General features: G+C 39.0%; 1 pseudogene; it reads right to left on the bottom strand.

Moving 5' to 3' along the window:
* Positions 1–3,751: 3,751 nt before the first annotated feature.
* LOC138827648 (Golgi to ER traffic protein 4 homolog pseudogene) lies at positions 3,752–4,513 on the bottom strand (annotated as a pseudogene).
* Positions 4,514–21,681: the final 17,168 nt, after the last annotated feature.

Here is a 21,681-nt window from a genome sequence, read left to right as displayed (position 1 = left end):
AGAGCAAGGTAAGGGGTGACATTTCCAAAAAGAAATATACTCATACCTGACTTATATGACTATAATCTATGTGTAAATTACCTTTATCATAATATAAAATTTAAAAAAAAAACAGAAATATAGTGCTGGAGGCAAATCTGAAATGGAAGAAGATCAGATTAATATCCAATACCAATTTCAAACCCCATTATCAATTTCTCTTTCAAAAATGGCTCTTCTCATCACTTGTACTTTCCCTAGCTTATGAGATGGGGTGCAAATATTTAAAGGGTGAGGAATGAGTCATACATACAAGAGGAATTTAATAGTACCTGTAAAGAGCAGTACTTGCTAGAACACATGTTGCCTAGAACACATGTTGATACCATGTTTTCTGAAATATACAAACCTAGTTGAGCTTGCATACAAGCTCCACTCTATACAAGCTGTGGATTCAAAGTTAACTAAAGTCTCTGGACCTCAAATTCTTCATAGGTAACAATAGTTATATCACAGGATTATGAGACCTGGATGTCATCAAACATGGTGTGGGTTGTGTTTTAAGTGTGTGTGCAACACTCAAACACTGCTGGGGCGAGTAAAAACTGGCGTGATGTTTACCATATTACTTAACAGTAATACAACACCTACTACAAGCTCACACCTATAATCCTACTTATAAAAGAGGTTGAGGCCTCAGGATCTAGGTTCTTTGTCAGCCTGGACCGGAAACTGGATGAGACTCATCTCCAATGACCTCTAAAAAGGTTGGAGGTGGAGCTTTGGTTCAAATGGTAGAGTGCTAGACTTGAGCATAAATCTCAGGACATTGACCAGGCCCTGAGTTCAAGCCCTAGGGCCAACACACACACACACACACACACACACACACACACACACACACACACACACACACACACACACACACACACACACACACACACAATTTTGTATATTCCTATCACGTCACTTAATACTTTTTCTCTTCCAAGCCCACCAGTTGTTGTTGTTGATGATGATGATGATGACAAGGACTTGCTGTGAAGCTCAGGGTGCTATTAAACTTACAATACCCTTGCGTACTGGGATTACAGGTATGTGTACCATACTTGACTTTACTCAGTAACTCTACTTATAACATTTTTCTGAAAGAAATTTATTCAAATTCATGAAGATACTATGGCTTAAAGTTGTTCACACTAATTTTCAAGTGTACAAAATGTAAATAATATAAGTGGATATAGTACTATGCTACCACATGGTAATTCCAGCCAAAACTCAGGAACCTGACACAAGAGAATAAGGATTTGAGGTAAGCCTTGTCTACAATGTAGGACTTCTTCTATAAAGGAAAAAAAGTATAAATATTAATCTACTAGGAAATATATAATATGTTAAATTTATATAATGGAACAAATAGATCATTGTTAATGAAAATAAAATGGCTTTTACTAGAAATGAGGAATCAAATGTGCTCACTGTGTAGGTGAGTTAGAAAGTTCTTACCAAAAGCTACATACTTTTCTTGTTTTCTATTCTTCCAAAATTGTTTGCTTTCCAGAATCATGCCTTATCTTTCCTTACTGGTTTCTTTAGCTTATTTCATACATGCCCACAGGGTCTTCAACTATCATTTATTTATGTGAAGAGCTTGCAAATATCTCTCTTCAGTCCAAACTCCTGGTATGCACCTCTGTTCCATATATTCAACTACCATAAATACTTGTGAAAGAGTAATCCTGTCTTTCTATTACTGTCTTTCTATTAATGTGTCAGTAAACTTTAGGAAAATAAAGGAATAACATCAATAAATATAACTGATTATTGTAATAGTAATGTTAAACATTACTACAATGCTGATTATTTTCTGAGCAATTTAATATAAAGCTCAAGGAAAGCAACGTTTTTGAGTGCTGATATTGGAGTTTAAACTCAAGACCTTACCTTCTCACTTATGCATTTTCCCTCAAGGGCGGTGTTTTACTCTTGAACCACAGATTCCCTTCCAAATTTATTTGGGGGATTATTTAGAGATAAGAAACTCATGGTCTTTCCTTCTTGGGCTGGATTTAAACCTGGATCTCAGTTCTCTGAGTAGATAGAATTACCAGTGTGTGCTAACAATGTCCAGTTTCAAGGAGAGGGCAAGTTTCTGATTTCAAGCTCCAGTAATAGCACAAAAACAAAAACAAAATTATGACATATAAATATACTGATAAACTAGGAACCCAAACAAACCAAATGTGGGTATCTAGATGGGCGAAAGACTTAATAGCATTATTATCACTATTACCTTTCCTAGCATTTTGAATAACCTGAAATTATGGATTAAAGTCATAGCTTAGTTGGTAAAGTACTAGCTAAAGAGCAACAACATCAAACACCAAGTACAAGTCTCAGTCTCAAACTTTAAATGAAATCTGAAATGATTTTTTCCTTAAATGAAAATTGACCATAGGAAACCCCTGATACCTAAATGTATGGTCAAAGAAGAAAATTGGAAAATGTTCAGGAAGACAGACTTTTAAATCTCAGTGATTACCATATGGACAGTAGATCAGACCATGTGTAACTTCATACTACATGCAGTGGGCTACGTTAAGGACTTAAAAATTGTACACATTTACACTCCTCAAAAAAAAAAAAACAAACACAACTTACCAGGACACTGGGGATTCACATATGTAATTCTAGCTCAGTGCTCTGTTACTTGAGCCACAAACTCCATTTTCAGCATTTTTGGTGTTTAGTTGGAGATAGGAGTCTCACAGGTTTTCCTCCCCTGGCTGGCTTTGAAACAAAATCCTCAGCTCTTTGCCCACTGAGTAGATAGGATTACAAGCTTGAACTGATACTCTTATTTTTCTATTCTATTCTTCTTTTGCTTTTCTATTTAAGAATCATTTCGTTAAGTGGCAAAAAAATCCTGCTTTTGAACACAGCAGAGAAAATCAATGAAAATAGAAGCTGTGTCTGAATAGATCAATAAATGGATATATATTTTAAAAGACGGATCAAAATACAAAATAACAAAACAGAGAAGAAACCAGTTGCCAATAACCAAAACAAATGAGTACTTTATCAGAAATCCTACCGTTATAAAATTTAAAAGTACAGTAATAAACAGCTTCAGATGATTTATTCAAAGATAAAACCTATCAAACCTACTTAAGGAAGAACGAAAAAAAATGGAATCTACACAAATTTTCTCAATTTACATTTAAATGCATTGCAATCTATAAAACTCTAGGTACTGATGAATTTATTATTGATTTTCCTAAAACTTTGAAGAGATCATTTTGATTCTACAAAAATATTTCCTTAGAAAGTGAGGAAATACTATTTGCCCTCTTAAAAGTTTCTCGTAAAAAATATCTGGCTGAATTTTGTCTGGAATTATACTCTATGTACTGAGCAGTTAAGGAGAATTGTTTCAGGACATTGAGTCTTCTAATCATTAAGTACTTGATCGTTCATTTACTTAGTCCTTATTTTTTTGTATAACATTTGAAAGGTTTTATAAAATCCATTAAAGATAAACTTCTGAATTGGAAAACCTTTTGGAGGGAATTTACTCAAAGCAGAATGATATATTTTAGGCATCTCAGTATTTAGAGCTGTGAGTATGAACTCCATGAACAGAATAACTTGTCTTTAAAGAAGTTTTTAATACATAGAGCATAACTAAGAAAAATTGTAGGTGATAGAGTAACTAAGGGAGGCCAGGACGTGGCCAACTGCCTCCATAGGAAGACAAAAGCTTGGGATGTACCCTGAGGGACAACTCTCCTGTCCTGTTCTGTCCTGTCGAGCTACTTGTCATGTATTGGGTACCTGCACAGGGAGGGCTGGAACTGCTCTCACAGCACCATGAACGTGGTTAGCTTGCTGCCATCCAAGGCCAGCAGCAGAAATCAGATGAAGTGGAGCAGGGATTGGATGGAGGGCGGCCCGTGCTTGATGGATGTTGCTTCTGTGCATACATGATGAAGACCACAGACCTGGTTTTGTTTTCCAATAGAGAAACTGCAGCACTGCCTGAGCCACAAGTATGTCCACTTGCCATGGAAGCTGTGGGCCGTGGAGTCCTCCACCAGCATGTTGGCACAGCCCTCACCGTCTGTGGAGTGTAGAAAGTAGTATCAAGATTCCCAGTAGTTCGGCTCTTTCCACAAGGTCAGGGCCCAAAATGGAAGGAGCTAAGGATGGCCCCATTTCCAGGAACCCCAACTGGAACACTTCAGGGCTCTGGAGAAGGGGTCCATCAACTGAACACCCTAGCCAGACATTCCATCCATTTCTGCCATCTACATCCATTTCAGGGACTCCAACACCAGCATGGACAGCTCTGCTGTGCTGTTTTGCTGGCCATGAGGGAAGAACAGCAGTATGCTCCTGAGCACATGAGCTCTTGGGCCTCAGAGGGCTTGCTCTGGGACATGTACCTGAAGAAGATGGTCCAGTACATTTGGTGTGCCCCATACTGGCCGCTTTTCTCCATGCAGCTTAACTTGCATGTGATTGTGGGCTTCATTGTGAGAGCCTTCCTGCTCCACCATCGCTGCTGCCAATGTGGCCCTAGTAGTATAATCTTTAGAAAGACTAGGACAAAGCCTGAGAATATTAATGCAAGAAATTGGGGTACATCAAAAAGAGGGTGGGGAAAGGGTAGACGAATGAAGGGAGGAAGGGGCAGAATGTAGTCAAGCTCATTGGGAGAAAATGAGGGAACAGAAGATGTTGTATGAAAGGAAATGTTCTCATCTGACTTATGCAAATGAAATCCCTCTACACAACCTCTTTAAAATAACTATAATCAGCTGGGCACAGGCCACTCAGGCCTGTAATCTTAGCTACACAGGAAGCTGAGATCTGAGGGTCTCAGTTCAAAGCCAGCCCGGGCAGGAAACTCCATGTCACCCTTATCTCCAATAAACCACTAAAAAACAGGAAGTGGCGCTCTGGCTCAAGTGGTAGAGTGCTCATCTTGAGTGCAACAGCTGAGGGATAATGCCCAATCCCAGAGTTCAAACCCCATGCCTGACAATAAATAAATAAATAAATAAATAAATAAATAATTAAATAAATAAATAAAACTAAATTTGCTAAAAAGGAATTCATTGCCTATACTGCAAAACTAAGAAATATAAGGGAATGGTGGGTCAGAGGGGGGTGTGATTATTGTAGGTGTGGCACAAATCAATATGCACTGTATTCATAAACTGCTTTGTTATATGGCAACTCCTTTGTACAACTACTGAAAGATAATTGACAAATAAAAATAATAATTGAATAGATGTAAAATAAGATACAGGAGAAAGAAATGGTTGATAGATACTTCTGATATAGAACAGGGCTTCCTATTACATTGGGACCCTATAGAAGAACTCTACTGTTTTTGTAATATTTCAGAATAAGATGAGATTCATAAAGCATAGTTCATTATGATTTTTCAAAAATAATTTAAGTAGTTGTTAATAACCCAACAATACTAAATTCCTATATTATCTACATGAACAAATGTAATTTATTATCATGGTTTGAAAGAAAAATCTATGGAAACACTTTTATTTTTGGTAAGACATGAAGCTTGACCTCTGGGCCTGGGCAGTACCCCTCAGCTCTTCAGCTCAAGGCAAGCACCTTACCACTTGAGCCACATAGCCATTTCTGGTTTTCTGGTGGTTATTTAGAAATAAGAGTCTCATGCACTTGCCTGCCCAGGCTGGCTTTGAAGCGCAATCTTCTGATCTCAGCACCTTGACTAGCTAGGATTACAGGTGAGGGCCACCGATGCCTGGCTAAAATTCTTAATTCCAATTAATAAGCAAAAACCCAGAACTTGAGGCTTTGCTTAAAAGGGGGAGTGCAGGTAGAAAGTGTAAAGCAAATACTAGCAGAGAGGCAAGCAGAGAAAGAGAGAGAAAGAGAGGGAAGGAGAGAAAAAGCGAGAGTAAGAGAGAGGGAGGGAGAGAGAGAGAAAAATGTAAAAACAAGAAGCAACCATGGGGGGAGACAGGCAAAAGAGTGTAATGAAAGTGAATATTATGAAAATAAGTAGTATGAAAATAGGAAAATATAATGGAGTCCATTATTTTGTACAATAATAAGACAATATATCTAAAAGAAATTATTTAGACAGTGATGAGGACATATTAGCTGGTGGGGAAGATATTATTTACATTCACTTAGGCCCCAAACACAATCTCTGAAGATGCTCCTGTTCTATCCGGGCCAATGAAGTGGCCACTGCCAGTTTTTGCAGCAAAAAAAGAAAAATGTCATTCTGAGAACCAATGAGAGATAATGGCCAGACATCTGTGGCTCAAGCTTGTAATCCTAATTACTCAGGAGCCTGAGATGTGAGGATCCAACTCAGGACAAGCAGGGAAGTCCCTGAGACACTAATCTCAAGTTAAACACTAAAAATAGGAAATGGAACTATGGTTCAAGTACAAAGGCTCCAGGACAGCACTCAGGCTCTGATTTCACCCTCAGGTCCAGAAAATACATACATATACACAGAGATACACAGACACACAGAAGCACAGACACACACACACACACACACACACACACACACACACACACACACACACACACACACACAAGTTAACTATGTATTAGAAAACTCAGTCATATGTCAACATTTAATGCTCACAAATGTTAACTCCCACTGATTTTCACATTCTCTTAAAAGGGACTATTTACTTGGCAGATGGTCCTGCATTTTATAAAAAAAAAAATTATAGTCATACTTCTTTGGCAGTCACTATCACAAATTTGAATGGCAGGAGAGGGGAGGGAATGGGAAACTGTGTAGCCACTTTCCTTGTGCTCCACTGATACTCTTATGCTTCACTACTGGAAAGACATTAGCAGGAATGACATGTGTCTAAAATAATTTAAAACCATTGAAATGGCCACTGATCATGTATAGACTGATTAAGTACAAAGTGACATATAGAGTGAAAACCACAGGTTGCTCTATCAAGTGAAAAGCAACCTATATATGATATAATTGGTAACATTTGATGTATGTATTTTATACTTATGGACATAGAAGTTTGTACATGCATGGGAAAGGTTCTAGCAATATATATCTGACAATGGAATTCTTTTGGGAACGGAATATATGGTTGTGCAGATGGAGTGGGGAGAAAATCTTAACTCCTAGATTAGAATTATGACATTTATATACAACCAAATCTATTTCTCTCAAAATTAAAAAAGATGTACTAGCATATGAAATAAGAAAAATAGCACATAAATCTGTAGTAATTTTTTCTCACTTTTTGATTAGCACACATTCTTCCAAGGATTTGATTTGTATCTTTATGAGACTCATTTCCTCCATCACTCTCACACATCTACAGACTTTTCTCAAATCAATGTCAACATGCTTTGTTGGTCATTTTTTACATGCATTAAAAAACTACCTATTTTGAACATGTTTTCCCACCTTTGCCCTCTCTGTCCTTCTCACTTCCATTAAAACACACATATAATAGTTGTTTAGCATTCCTATATCTCATTTTAATTAAATTGCATAACAATAGTATTTAAGAAATTTCACCATAAAATTTTACAAACTTATATTGAGTATTTTTAATCATACTGATGGCCTGACTCTCCCTTTCCCCATCTAGCTTCCTTTTCAATATTCAACGGATTTCGGTGAGATTCCTTTGTCATCATTGCCATGCACAGATGCCAAATAACATTTATTTATCCTTCCCTAATCCTACTAATTCCCTCAAAAATTCCCAAACATATAGACATATTCTATAAATGTATTTATATATGATTCTCTGTGTGTTTACATGTTTATCTTTTAGATTGTGTATTTACATATTACAGAAAACATGTGACCTTTATCTTTCTTAACCTGGCTTACTTCACTCAGCATGATAGTCTCCATTTCTATTTCCCTGCATATAAAAACATTTCACTCATCTTAATGCATGGTGTGAAGTAGAAGGGAAAGGCCTGGCTGGGCATACACAATGGAAATCTGGTATCATGTAGTTAACATTTAATGCCAAGTGGCCAGAAAGATACTCGTTTTAGTGAAGATGGAAGGAAGTGAGAAACCAACGGAGCCTCCAGTATGTCCAAATGTGCCTAGAGACCTCTTCACCTGGACAAAGAAGCTGGGGTGATAAGGGAAGAAATAACCAAAAAGTTTGAGCAGGGAAAGGTGATAAGATAATTGGGAGCCACATGCCACAGCAAAGCCAGCTAACATGAAGAATGGAGCTGACACAAACTAGGCAAAGTTTAGGCCACTGGGGTCTTTGACAAAGCCATTGAAGGCTATCAGATAATTATTGATTGAATATAAGATAGTGATAGAATACAAATATAGAGAGTGTAAAATAATTATTGTATTTCAGTTTCCTTGGGTACTATTGTTATATACTTTGTTTACTAAGAAATTATCATAACATTGAAAAAAGAAGCTAAAATGGAAACTGGTAAGTCAACTGGCTGTGAAAATCAGGATTTCAAACATATGTTTGACTTCTAAAATCCCATACAAGTGTAACAGTCTTACAAGGGAACATGGGAAGCAGATTCTGCTTTTGTGTGTATAGAAAGCACTTCTTGAAGCCCACCAAGCTTGTCACACCAAAGACTGGGTTCTCAAAGCCCATGAGGAGATATTGTCACTAGAATCTTCTACATAGGAGGCTCAATGCAAATTGTTTATTTTTGTATTGATCTTTTGCTAACTGACCTTATAAAGGAAAAGTAAAGCCTAATTCTGTTACAAAGATAAAGATCTCCCAGCCAAGAGAAGCCAGGCTCATATTCTTTCTGGCTGCCTGGTGATTAGTCCATTGGTTGTACTTTTGTCCTTCTGATATAACACTTCTGTGAGGTGTTACCCTGCTTTGAGAAGGCAAATCCTTATTAGAGGCATGATTAACTTTTGAGGACAAGGATACATTGGTTAACCTTTTCTTCAGTGGTATTTTAAAGACACAATGAGAATATTATGGTTCAAGACCATTCAAGGAAATATTTTTTAACCAAGAAACCTATCTCAATCAGTATTTGCTAGATGTAGTGGCATACATCTGTCATTCCAGTATGTATGGGAGGCATAACTAGCAGGGCTACAGTCAACAGCCCAAGAAAACCTACAAGAACCTACTTAAAATTAAGTAATATTAAAAGGTCTGTCAGTTTCATGCTTCCCTAACAAGTGTAATTTCATATGTGGCAAACCTAGGTACACTCTTCCACAGTGAATTTATAGAATGACCCAGGCTCAGGTGTGTTCTGAATTTCCACATCTTACTTTCTCAGTAGCCCCACCCATTCCAGCACACACATGGGGCTGGGATGGGCAGCTTCCTCTGTTGCTGGTAGGGTTGATGCTTTATGCAAGCAATAAATTAGTAAACATACAAACTCCCAAAGAGTATTCTGTTTTCTTTTCCACTCTGCTTCCATCCATCCAGTTCTCTGCTGCTCTGCCTCTCCAAGGTTCATAAAATGCTTGTCCCTCCTCCTGGACATTCTCACATTTGATATACCTGGAAAATACCTGTTCTACTTCCACAACCCTCACAGGATTCTACCTGTATAAGTTCTTTCCTGCATCACTGTACTCCAAGCCCATGATAATAATTCATACTACTCTTTACCTTTGTCCTTCCCAACAGTCTTCTTGGCCTGCTCTGGAATGTTGTGTAATTAGGTACTATGCATACCACTACCCTTTTACATTCTTCAGTTACCTAGAGCAAGATATGCTTTCTAAAGATATCTTCCAATATAGAACAATACTTTGTAAACACTGGCCATGGTATCAAACTAAAGGCAGTTGAGTAGAAGTGTGTACTAATCACATAACATTCCTGCTATGAGTGATGCTACACATTTGTTATCCTACCATTCAAGAAGTTGATCCGGAACATCATGGGTTCAAGATCAGCCTGGGCTACAATAGGTCTCAAAAATAAAAGGACAATCCTGCTTTAGTAAAGGAATTATTTTGAGGAACAACACATCTAAATGAAAATCTAAAAGGACAAACAAGGTAACACATAGCACCCTATCAATGCTCCACAGTTTACTCACCACCCACCATGAGAGATTTCCACCAGCCAGGAATAAATCTTTCAGCACAGCACAAAACAGAAACCAAAACACCCCCAGAATAATTCTTGAAACCAATTTTCCCTTTAAAAAAGTTCTGAAAAACAGGATGAGGGCTGGGAAGGTGGCTCAGTGGTAGAGCGCTTGCCTTGCATGCCTGAGGCCCTGGGTTCGATTCCTCAGCACCACATAAGCAAAACGAAATAAGCCGGAAGTGGCGCTGTGGCTCAGGTGGTAGAGCGCTAGCCTTGAGCTGAAGAGCTGAGGGACAGTGCCCAGGCCCAGAGTTCAGGCTCCACAACCGGACCCAAAAAAAAAAAAAAAAAAGAAAAAAGAAAAAGAAAAACAGGATGAACAACTTTTAGGCCCAGTACTAACAATAAAAAGGAGAAAATGAAATATATAAAATTTTAAAAATTACAATTAGTGTAGTGGCACACCCCTGTAAAATAGTTACTTGGAAACCAGAGTTCAGGATTGTATAGGGAACAATTATCAAGATCCCCGTCTCGGCTGAAAATGTAGCTTAGTGGTAGAATGATTGCCTAGGATGCATGAAGCCCTGGGTTTGATTCCTCAGTATCACACAAACAGAAAAAGAGTCTCAAGTGGTACAGCTCTAACCTTGAGCAAAAGAAACTAAGGGACAGTGCTCAACCCTGACTTCAAGCCCCACAGCTGGGAAAAAAGATCCCATTCTCAATCAATAAGTGCTTCCAGGTATGTATGAGAGGCATTCTAACACTGCGTTCTAACACAACCTAGGGAATGCATGATATTCATTCAAAAGTAACTGTTATAAACAGGGCTAGCTGTCTAACACTTGTCTAACAAGTGCAAGGAAATGAGTTTAATCTAGGTACACACGTGCTTGGGTACACACATAGAATCCTATACAAAGATATTCGGATAATTGAATAATAGCATATGCACAGCAGTGGGTGAGTGAGGAACTCCACACCTTCTAGTAGATATGTGGACTGATCATAAAAACAAAAATATGTATATTTTCTCTTGATGTGCATATTATAAAATTATATACATGCTCATATGTGTCTATAAGTTGAATACATTAAGCAGCTATATGACTCTGTATGTTACATAAGCACTGAATAAAGAAAGAAAAGGTCCAGGGTTACCTCAGAAAAATTGCTGAGATATGCCTCTGCTCTCAATATTTTTTCTGGTTAATTGGAGACAATCTTACAGACTTTTCTGCTTTAGGGAGCTTCAAACTACAATCTTCCAGGTCTCAATCTCCTAAGTAGCTAGAGTTACAGGCATACCAGATTAGAGATAAAGCTCAAGTGGGGAGCATCAACCTTGAAAGAAAAAGTTAAGGAAGTGAATAAGGGCTTGAATTCAGGCGCTAGTACTAGGGTATGTGAGCACACATATGCATACACATACACACTCACAGATTAACAAGAATGAAACTCTGGTGAACCAGCTATATTTGTATACTTTAAATTACCTGTAGATTGTGGTTTAATAATCTAATAATACAGAAATGATTCCTCAAGCTTCCTCCTCTTTATCACATTAGGTGTCTTAATTAACTTATCAGGGTTTTTCCTTTTCTTTTTTCTCTTGTGTGTGTGTGTGTGTGTGTGTGTGTGTGTGTGTGTGTGTGTGTGTGTGTGTGTTATACACACACTCTGGTGTATGTATAACAATACTGAGACTTGAACTCAGTGAATTGGCATGATGCTATTGCTTCTTCTCTCAAAGCTGTTCCTCTACCCCTTGAGGCACAGAACCACTTCCATCTCTTTTGGGGAGAGAAGTGTCCCACGCATTTTCTAGGCCAAGTGGGGCTCAATCAGAGGTCTTTATATCTCAGCATCATGAGTATATTTTTTTCTTATGTGCTAAAATCATCGGGTAATAGTCATACTTAAAATTTAAAAAAAAACCCTCTGGGACAGCAGTCAGGGCTTGATTAATGCCCTAGGACCAACACAAAAAATAAATGCAGTTTCTTGTGATTATTTCAGTTTACTTATTGCTACCTCTAGGATTATCATCTATGTCAAGGGTATCTGGAATGTGACTCCCTCCATAGATAAGGGATCACTCTAATTCATTCAATCAATCAGTCAAAAGTAACTGTAAATCCTCCATATATTACCTGTGTAATATCAATTAAAATAGTTAGTAACCAATAAATTATAAAAAGGGTAGACAAAAAGTCCATTAACATCCAAGATTTAATTCATGCTATGACATTTTAGACCTCACTCAGGAGTTCTTTTAAAAACATATTTCTATCACTATTAGTATTCTATCCACTGTGAAACTGAGGAACTGAAACCATACACTACCTAACTTAAAGGCCTACACCAAGAAACAATTAGATAGCAGACATTGATACAAGGAAGCTGTACATTGCATATTCTCATCAGTCAATTAATACTAAAAACAATGGACACAGGCCAACCTGAGCTGAAGCTGAATATTTTGTCTCAAAAACAAAAAGTGAGGGCTGAGAATGTGTCTTAGTGGCAGAGTGCTTGCCTAGCAGCCAGGAAGCCCTGAGTTTGATTCCTCAGTAAGATATAAATAGCAAAAGCTAGAAGTGTTAGAGTGCTAGCCTTAAGCAAACAACGCTCAGAACAATGCCCAAAGCCTGAATTCAAGCCCTAGGATTGGATAAAAATGGTTAAGACAGGAAGCAGAGAGAAGAGGAATGGAATTTTTTGTCTGAGCCTACATTTTCCTAGCCTTCATGCACTTTCAACTTGTGATTTATGTTTTCATTCTATTCAGTAGTCAACTAACTAGCTTCAACTGCGTATCTGAATCTTGGGTTATTCAGAGTTAGGAATCTTAATTTTGGTGCTGGGGATTTTGCTAAATGGAAGAGCACTTGCTGGCAAGTGCCAGGCCCTGGGTTTTGTTCTCAGATTTGAAAAAAAAAACTATTTAATCTTATTTAGTTTATGACTTACTTCACAGAAGAAATAAATGTATTCACTCATTCATGGATGCACATATTGATACATTTTCGGGCTCATTTGAGAAAATTTACTATGAAGAAGCATAACAGAAGTCACATACTGATGGTTCATGCTTGTAATCCAAGCCACTCAGGAGGCTGAGATTTGAGGATCATGGTTTGCAGCCAGTTGGTGCAAAACCATCTATAAGTCTCTTATTCCAACCAGTAAAAGACTAACCAGCAAAAAAACTATAGCAGTGTCTCAAGCAGTAGAATGTTAGCCAAGAGCTATAAAGCTACAGGGCAGCACCCAGTCACTGAGTTCATGTCCCAGCAGAACTGGCAGAAAAAAAAAATGAACTCAAATTCAAAACAGCTTTATTAGGTTCAAAATAGTTCATAATCATTGAGAATAATTTGCTATTTGGGGCCAAACAAAACAATCATTTTTCTACTAATGACACAGAATAAAACACTCCTTAATTAGTTCTAAATCATGTAGGATTTCACTATGTGGAACTGTACCTTTTCTAATGATAGCAGAAAACTGTATGTATTATATCCCAGGACTGTAAAACATATAAAATTAGATTTGTGCTCCATGGACAAAGTTTCATGATTCATAAAAGAGTATCTTCACAGTACTTAAGGTTTTTATATACTCTACACTGATCCTTTTTCCATACTGTATTATTATTGAGCACAACATAATTGTTAGTAAGCCTTGCCTTTACATTGGAAAATTCCCAATGCTGAACTTTCTAAACTTTCCTTTCTTTTATAAAGCAAATAAAACTATGATGGTATGTGAATATCATCAGTAGAAAAGTAAGTGAATGCCACCTCTACAATGCTCTGGACCTGCTGCAGTTCTGTGTTCTTTCAGGCATCCTTTCAGGCTGATTGATCTTCTCCTTAGTGCCCAGGTTAGGGTGCCCAGTAACTTCCCTCCAGTCTCCAAGGTTAGCTCGTGGTTGTTTCTTCATTGCAGAAAATAGATTTCTGTATTCTACAAAAAAATAAATGTGATTGGGTCAAGCCTCTACTGTCATAAAGATTTTATTGTACATTAGTCCATATTTCCTCAGAGAATTCCTTAAATATTCAATTAATGGGAGGAAGGGGCTTGGAGGGAGGGAGGGAAAAGAAGGCACTATACAAAAGGAAATGTATTCATTATCTGACTCATGTAATTTAATCCCTCTGTACATTCTCTTTATAATACCAATGTAGACATGGCCACATATTCACCTAACAAAACTAATATGTTACACATATTGAGAAGACAGTATACTCCCAAATAAAGTGTACTTAAATCATTTGCAAAGCCACTCCGGCCTCTTTGCCTCTGCCACTCCTGGTCCTTTTGTCCAAGATGGGGTGCCAAAGGCACTGCCTCCTGGGCTCCAAGACCGCTGCTATGAGGGTCTGTGGGCCACAGGTCAGCATCTCCAACACCAAATTTGCAAAATGGGGCGGGTCAGCGCAGCTTGTTATGGTCCACAATTCTGCTGCAGTGTGAAAAGGAGGAGGGCTGTACATGAGGCCTCTGGTTCCAAGCACCCTGCTAAGGCTAGAATCCTTGGAAAGCCATACAGCAGCAGGGGGCAGCCACCAGGCTGTGAACCTCCAAGCTGGCAGTGGAGACCAGACAGCAAGGCCTCAGGGACCTGGGCACCTTGGCTCATCGCACCACGCCTTGCCCAGTGCCTCGACCTTGCAGCTACTGCCTGAGGTCTGGTCTTTGGGCCCTGCCCAGCAGCTGGGAGTACCAGATGCTACTCAGCAGCCTGAGCCCCCCGCTGCCAGCTGAGCACCCAAGGACTGGATTCTCCACCAGGTCAAGCGCCTCAGGGAGACAGTCAGTGGCTGTACACATGCCGACCTCATCTGGATGGCCTGTGTGAATTTCTGGCTGCCTGCAGGATGAGCAACAGGCCTGGCAGAAAATCCCGGACTGCCAGCGGCTGCCCTAAGCCCCTTCGCTCAAGGTGGAGCCCATGCACCTGCGCTTCAGGGACAATGGAGACGATGGCAGGCAAGGAGATGCAGCAGCAGCACCACTGCTACCTCCATGCAGCCGACAGAGCCCCCAGGGCTGCCCGTGACATCAACCCCCTGGGCTGTCTGCTCCTGAACTGAGGCTGCCCATACAAGCAGTGCTCACTTTCCTCTATGTATGCCCTGCCCCTGCCCAATCCCCAGGTGTCACTGCCTCCTCTGCCACCTTTGCCCTGGACACTCAGCTGCCATAAGGGCCCCTCATAGAGTTCATAGTGGTTGAGGACGCTTTTGCAGGACAGCCCCCAGGAAAGAGTGATAGGAGACTTGAGTCTGTGGAAAAAGGTATTCCGCACATATTTTGATAGAATATGAAATCAGATGAAAACAAAAATTATCAAATTTTAAAAAAGAAATTAACCAGGCATCAATGGCTCACAGCTTTTATCCAAGCTCCTCAGAAGACTGAGAGCTGAGGATCAAGAGTGGAAGCCAGCTTGGGTAGGAAAGTCCCTGAGATTCTTATCTCCAATTATCTACAAACAACAGCAGCAGCAGCAGCAGCAGCAGCAGCAGCAGCAGCAGCAGCAGCAGCAGCAGCAAAACCCCACAAGTAAAGCTGTGGCTCAAAATGAAAAAGTGTTAGCCCTGGGCATGAAGCTCCAGGACAATGCCCAGGCCCAGAATTCAAGCTTGATGATCCCCCTTCCCCAACAACAACTACAACAACAATAACAAAAATAAAAATTAAAAAAAATATTCCAGTGACATCCTCTAGACCAACTATATGTTAAACATCTTGCATAGTATCCACATGCTCACTAGGAGTGTGCTGTAATATTCTAGGACAGGGTCAACAAACATGTTTTGTAAAGAGTGGGCCATATGGTCTTCAATAATAACTACTCAACTTTGCCTTGCATCATGAGAACATACAAAAGTTGGATGAGGCTATGTTCAAATACAACTTTATTTATAAAACTGGGAGGGTCTCACGTTTGATTACAATATTCGGATTCTTGATTTTAGGTTACAAACACCAGTCCATAGCCAAGATCCAGAATATTCCAGTAGTTTGTTTCATTTATTTATATTAATTACAGAAGATGTAATAATGTAATTTTAAAAAAGAAAGCACTCAATTGCAATACAATATGTTATATTTGATCACCTGAACTGAAAAACTCATCTACTTACAATAGTCAATTGCTAGATTTTTCAGATTTACTAAAAGTAATTTGTAAAGATCTTAAGGTAAACAAAAAAATCTAGGAAACGTTACTCTGACATATTATGAAATATATCCCTAACTCGGTTCTACTTTTCAATAACTTAGAGCAAATTGGGGAATCCATCCAAGAGAGCGAAATTCTGAAGAAAGACTTGTCTTCTACACACTGCACTGCAGCTCCTGGATAAGAAACCAGGGATCACCAAATATCCACACTGCTTTTCACACTGTAATTCCCTCTCAACAGACTACCAGCACATAGAAGAATTTTCACCAGAACCTGAGTGCCTCACTTCTTCTGTGTATTTATATGCACTATTCTAAGGCTTGAAGTCAAAACCTTGGTTCTGTCCCAGAGCTTTTCACTGTAGGCTAGCCCTATACCTCTTCCAGCTTTCTTTGGCAGTGAATTGGAGATGAGAGTCTCACAGACTTTCCTGCCCAGGCTGACTTTGAACTGAGATCCTCAGATCTCAGCTTGCAATTAAAGGTATAATTAAAGGCATGAGCAACCAGTGCCCAATAAACTGCCCTACTTTTCTTGATTGTTTTTATTTTGTTTGAGATCAGGACTTGAATTAAATATTTGACACGTTTCCTCACTAGGTATCACTCTGCCACTTGAGCCATATATCCAGCAATCATTATTTTGAATAGCTGGAAATCATCAAATTTTCTTAATATGGTCTGTACAATTACTGTTGTTCTAAAACTCATCCTAATCAAAAAAGTCTTATTTATGGACCCTAGAGATCATCTGAACAAATTCTCATAATATTGCTTGTAATTGCTTATCACTTTAGGAACATGATTTTTTAAATTATTGTTTTACATAGCAGAGTTGTCATTAAACAAAGCAGTTTATGAATACAATATGCCTTGATCAATGCCACCACTTTCAACATTCTCATTAATCCCTCCCCTTCACAAACCTTCCCACACTCTTCTCAATTAATGGTAGGATATTTACTGGAATCCTCTCTACATTTTCCCCTTTTCCTCCTCTTCATTCTCCAACCTTTCCTCCCTTCACCCTACTTTTGACTACCTATGAACCTATGATCCAGCAACTCTACTCCTGGGGATTTACCCAAAAGATTACAAACCAGGATATAATAAAGCTTTCAGCACAACCATGCTTAGTGAATCAGCCCAAATGCCCCTCAAGAGAGAAATTAATCAAGAAAATGATGAATATTGACCATTTGTAACTCTCATATCTCATTTTTTCTGCTGGTATCCCATTGACATTGTATAGTCTCTGTACTGCAGTGAGCAACACGTAGAAACTGAGGTAAAAGATTTTCAGTGTTATCTGTTAGCCATGGATTCCTTGATGTGAGTTCTCTGCTCACTCTCGTTGTCTGTTCATGCCTTTGAGTGCTAATAAAAATCACATGCATTTTTCTTCCTTTTCAATTCTTTCAAAGCCTAAAAAACTTTGTCTCTTTTGAGTAACTAATTTTAAAGAGAATATCACCATCTGCCACCTCTCCGTGGCCTTGAAATTAAATGTTCAAATGGGACAATGGCTTTTTGGTGGGAGAGGGGAATTTTGTATTCAGAGGGTTTTGTATTCAGAAGATCTGTGCTTGCTAGACAGGACTTAGGTAGTACAACAGCTAGCAGTCAACTCCTTTTGACATACTTCTAGACATTTTGTTTATTTGAGGTCTTGAGCTTTTTGCCCAGGGCTGATCCTAGATTGATTGAGACCTGGCTACCTATGCCTGCCACATAAGTAGCTAGGATTACACATGTGAACCATTATGGCCAGCTCATTTTTTTGAGATGGGTGTCTTAGCAGTTTTTTCTCTGGCCTGGCCTCAGACCATGATCCTGTTTTATTTCTGCTTCCCAATCAGGTGGTATTACTATACTTAATGCACTTGACACCTTCGTAACTAAAATTTCTTCTAAAATTCCAAGCAGGATGTAAGATTTTTCATACTCATTATATGTAACCATGAAGAATACTAAATAAGACATAATAAAGGGGTTATAATTTAGATTATTTTAGTCACAGTGATAAAAATATCTGAACACTTTTTAAAATTTTTTGGAAAGTAGTATCTTGTAGGACCAAATAATGCATCTAACTGTGTTCTCAAGCATCTTTTATTTAATAGGATTCCATCTACTTGGTGCCATTGGTGGTTCATCACTCCCAGGTGTTCTACAACCTCTATTCTCTCATAGAATTTGCTTTCAATATCATCTGTGAAGGTGTTCAGCTAAAGCAACAACTGGCTATCAAAGCCCACTGATTGCTATCCATTCGTTGTAGTGCATCTCCATTCAAAAACTCCTAAAACGCATGCCCAAGGAGCACAAACACCTACATCCTGAATGGAAAACTGTCCCATTGAGTGGATTTCCCCCTAGCAGATGCAATGCTTACAACATTAATCACTGTGAGCAGCATTTTTCTACCTTTTCCATGTCCCATAAGGATGCTGTTTGGAGTGGAGATTCTGGCCATTACACATTTGTGAAAAGGAGGACATATGTCAAACAGACTGAAAAGTTTGACGGTGTACAAAAATAGATGGATGCTACAAGTCATTGGAACAAATATCAGGACCCCTCTCTGGCCAGGAGTTCCTCTGAGAGTCAGTTGGGAGAGCTTTGCAAGTTTCTAAACTACCCTGAGAGCTCATGGAAACAATATCCTGGGAAACAGAAATGATGTACTCCAGACAGACTCTTTATGCCCTTAAGGAGTGTCACAAATATACAGAGCTTCTCTGTTCCTTGGAGCACTGTCAAGACCCTAGGGAAGCTTGGATAACTCCAACTTCTATACGAATGTGAAAACTGCACAAGGCCAACCTTCTTTTTTTGTGCTTAGTAATTGTACTCTTTTATCCAGGAAAGACCTGGCATTTCCTATGCAGACATCTGAGGGGAGCATAAACAAGTGTTAGGTGTTTTGTTACTAAAGCTTGCATAGATTTTTTTGGGGGGGTCCGGTCATGGGGCCTGAACTCTGGGCCTGGGCGCTGTCCCTCAGCTGTTCAGCTCAAGGCTAGCACTCTACTACTTGAGCCACAGTGCCACTTCTGGCTTTTATTTTTTGCTTATGTGGTGCGGAGGAATCGAACTCAGGGCCTCATGCATGCAAGGCAAGCGTTCTACCACTGAGCCACCTTCCCAGCCCTAGATAAGTTTTTTTAATGTGTTGATTCTGGGGTTTGAACTCAGGGCCTCAGCATTGAGTTTCTTTTTCTCCAAGGCTACTACTAAAATTGGAGCACAAATCTCTTGAAATTTCCTGCCAAACAAACTCCATAACTAAGATCTCAAAGACAGGTAGAAATGCAAGCATGAGTCACTTAAGTATTATATCATGTACTCAAGTTAGAATGTGACAGGGAATAACAAAAATATCTATTGATACTATTATCTTTGATGATGAAGCCATTCTCCTTCTCCTTTTCCTCAAAGCCTGAGAGGTCATTTAAAGTAATAACATGGCTCCTTTATCTTCAGCATTTCTAAGGGTAAGTACACTGCCCACAAACAACTAGGTTCATATTCAATTATATACACACAAAATGAAATATCATGGAAAAGCAACACATATCTATTTGCAAAAAGCTAAAATGACTTCTTCCTTGTTCTCTTACTCAAAAGATCATTTGCCATGAAATAGATTGTCCTTGAAAAAATCGTGTTAAGTATGTCAGGGTTAGAGAGACAAAGACATATGTCTTCTCTCTGTGGAAGTTAGATCTAAATTATAAACATTCATGAAAAAACATATTCAGGGTCCTAGGCATACATACAAGCTGAATAAATTCTGGTATATTCATGGAAGATTGAAAGAGTGTAACTCCTTTAAACAACTCAGAGTTTAACAAACTGAATACCAGGAGGCTGAAACATGTGTTCCATATGTGGAGAGTGGGAGGAGGTCAAGGGGTAGAGGATGGTGATTGGAGGGAGAGAAGGTGGGTAACCAAACACAGTCCTAATAGTCAATGTATATGCGTGAATATAAAACCAGGTAACTTGAGAACATAGAGATGGGGTTGGGAGATATGTGGGAGAAGGATGAATGCAATGACATTGATCAAGATGCATTGTATTCAAAAAGTGACATGCTGTCAGTAAAAGTCCTTTGTAAAAGCAATTAAATAAGAAAGTCATATAAAAAGTAAGTCACACCCCATGTCTACTGGCTCAATTTGCCTCCTCCAAGTGATCTGTGAAAAAAGCTCAGCTGCTTTCAGATAATTACCTCAAGTTTCTTCAGGAGGAATTTCATTTGCACTGCGGAACTCAGAGAGTGCTCAGGCCACATCTCTGTGATTTCACCTTCCAAGTCATTCATCCAGGTCATCATTTCTGTGACTCTCCACATGATGGAAATTTCTCCATCGGAAGCCACAACAACAGAATGATTTCCCCTTAATTTCTGCAGTTGACAAGTCAGGATATCACAAAAGAATTCTCATTTGATAAAAGGTCTTGCTACCATAATTATGCAGGTTACCCACAAACCCAACACAACATTTAACCTTAAAATACATGACCCGCCCTTCCCACACCCAGTAATGATATAAAACTTTTACATAATGTAGCACAGTACCAGATACTATGAGAAAAATGTAAATCTTATTTTGCCCTTAAGAAAGATCTCATTAGAGGTCAGTGAAGTAACTAAGACCTAGATTAAGTGGTGCCACAGAAAAATAGTGTCAATAAAAATTGTTGAATTGGAAAAAAATATTTTAGAATATTTGTGGGCTAACAATCAAATGCTGATTCAAATACCAAGATCTCCCTGTATCAGTTGAAGCACTGGTGGGCTTTGGAGAAAGCATCCCTAACATCAAACCCAGACCTTCCAACTACACAGGCTACAGCAGAAAGGGAGTCAGGGCAGAATCCTAGCCATAGCCTTCCTTTTCTTAGATTCTCTATAGCACATGCTCAGGCTAATTTGGCACCATGAATATGTGTTCTTGCACACTGTGTACACACATAAACACAAATCCTCCCACATAATTAGGATCTCATGAGAATTTAGATGGGAGCCCACTTATCTCAAATATGGACATGAGATAATGACCTATGAACTTGGTTAGACACTGACCAGGAAGATGGAAATCTGGAGGTGAAGCTGAAGAATCCCTTGAACAAGACCTCTTTGTAGCAGGTGAAGTGTATTTGAGGAGGGTGGCACAATCCCCAGATTCAAACCCATAACCAAGTCTATAGAGGCCAGGAAGGGACATGGGACAAACACCAAGCCCTAGCCGTCCTTCTCTTAGTCCCACTGTAACACATTATCAGGTAAATCTGGCAACAGGTAAATGAGAACCTGTGTGCGTGTGTGTGCGTGCATGCGTACGCATACACACACACACACACACACACACACACACACACACACACAAACTTCACGCATGAT

This window comes from Dipodomys merriami, unplaced genomic scaffold (genome assembly GCF_024711535.1).
Source record: "Dipodomys merriami isolate MVZ:Mamm:240054 unplaced genomic scaffold, mDipMer1.0.p SCAF_1592, whole genome shotgun sequence".
NCBI lineage: Eukaryota > Metazoa > Chordata > Mammalia > Rodentia > Heteromyidae > Dipodomys > Dipodomys merriami.
This window is presented reverse-complemented; position numbering and strand designations above follow the sequence as displayed.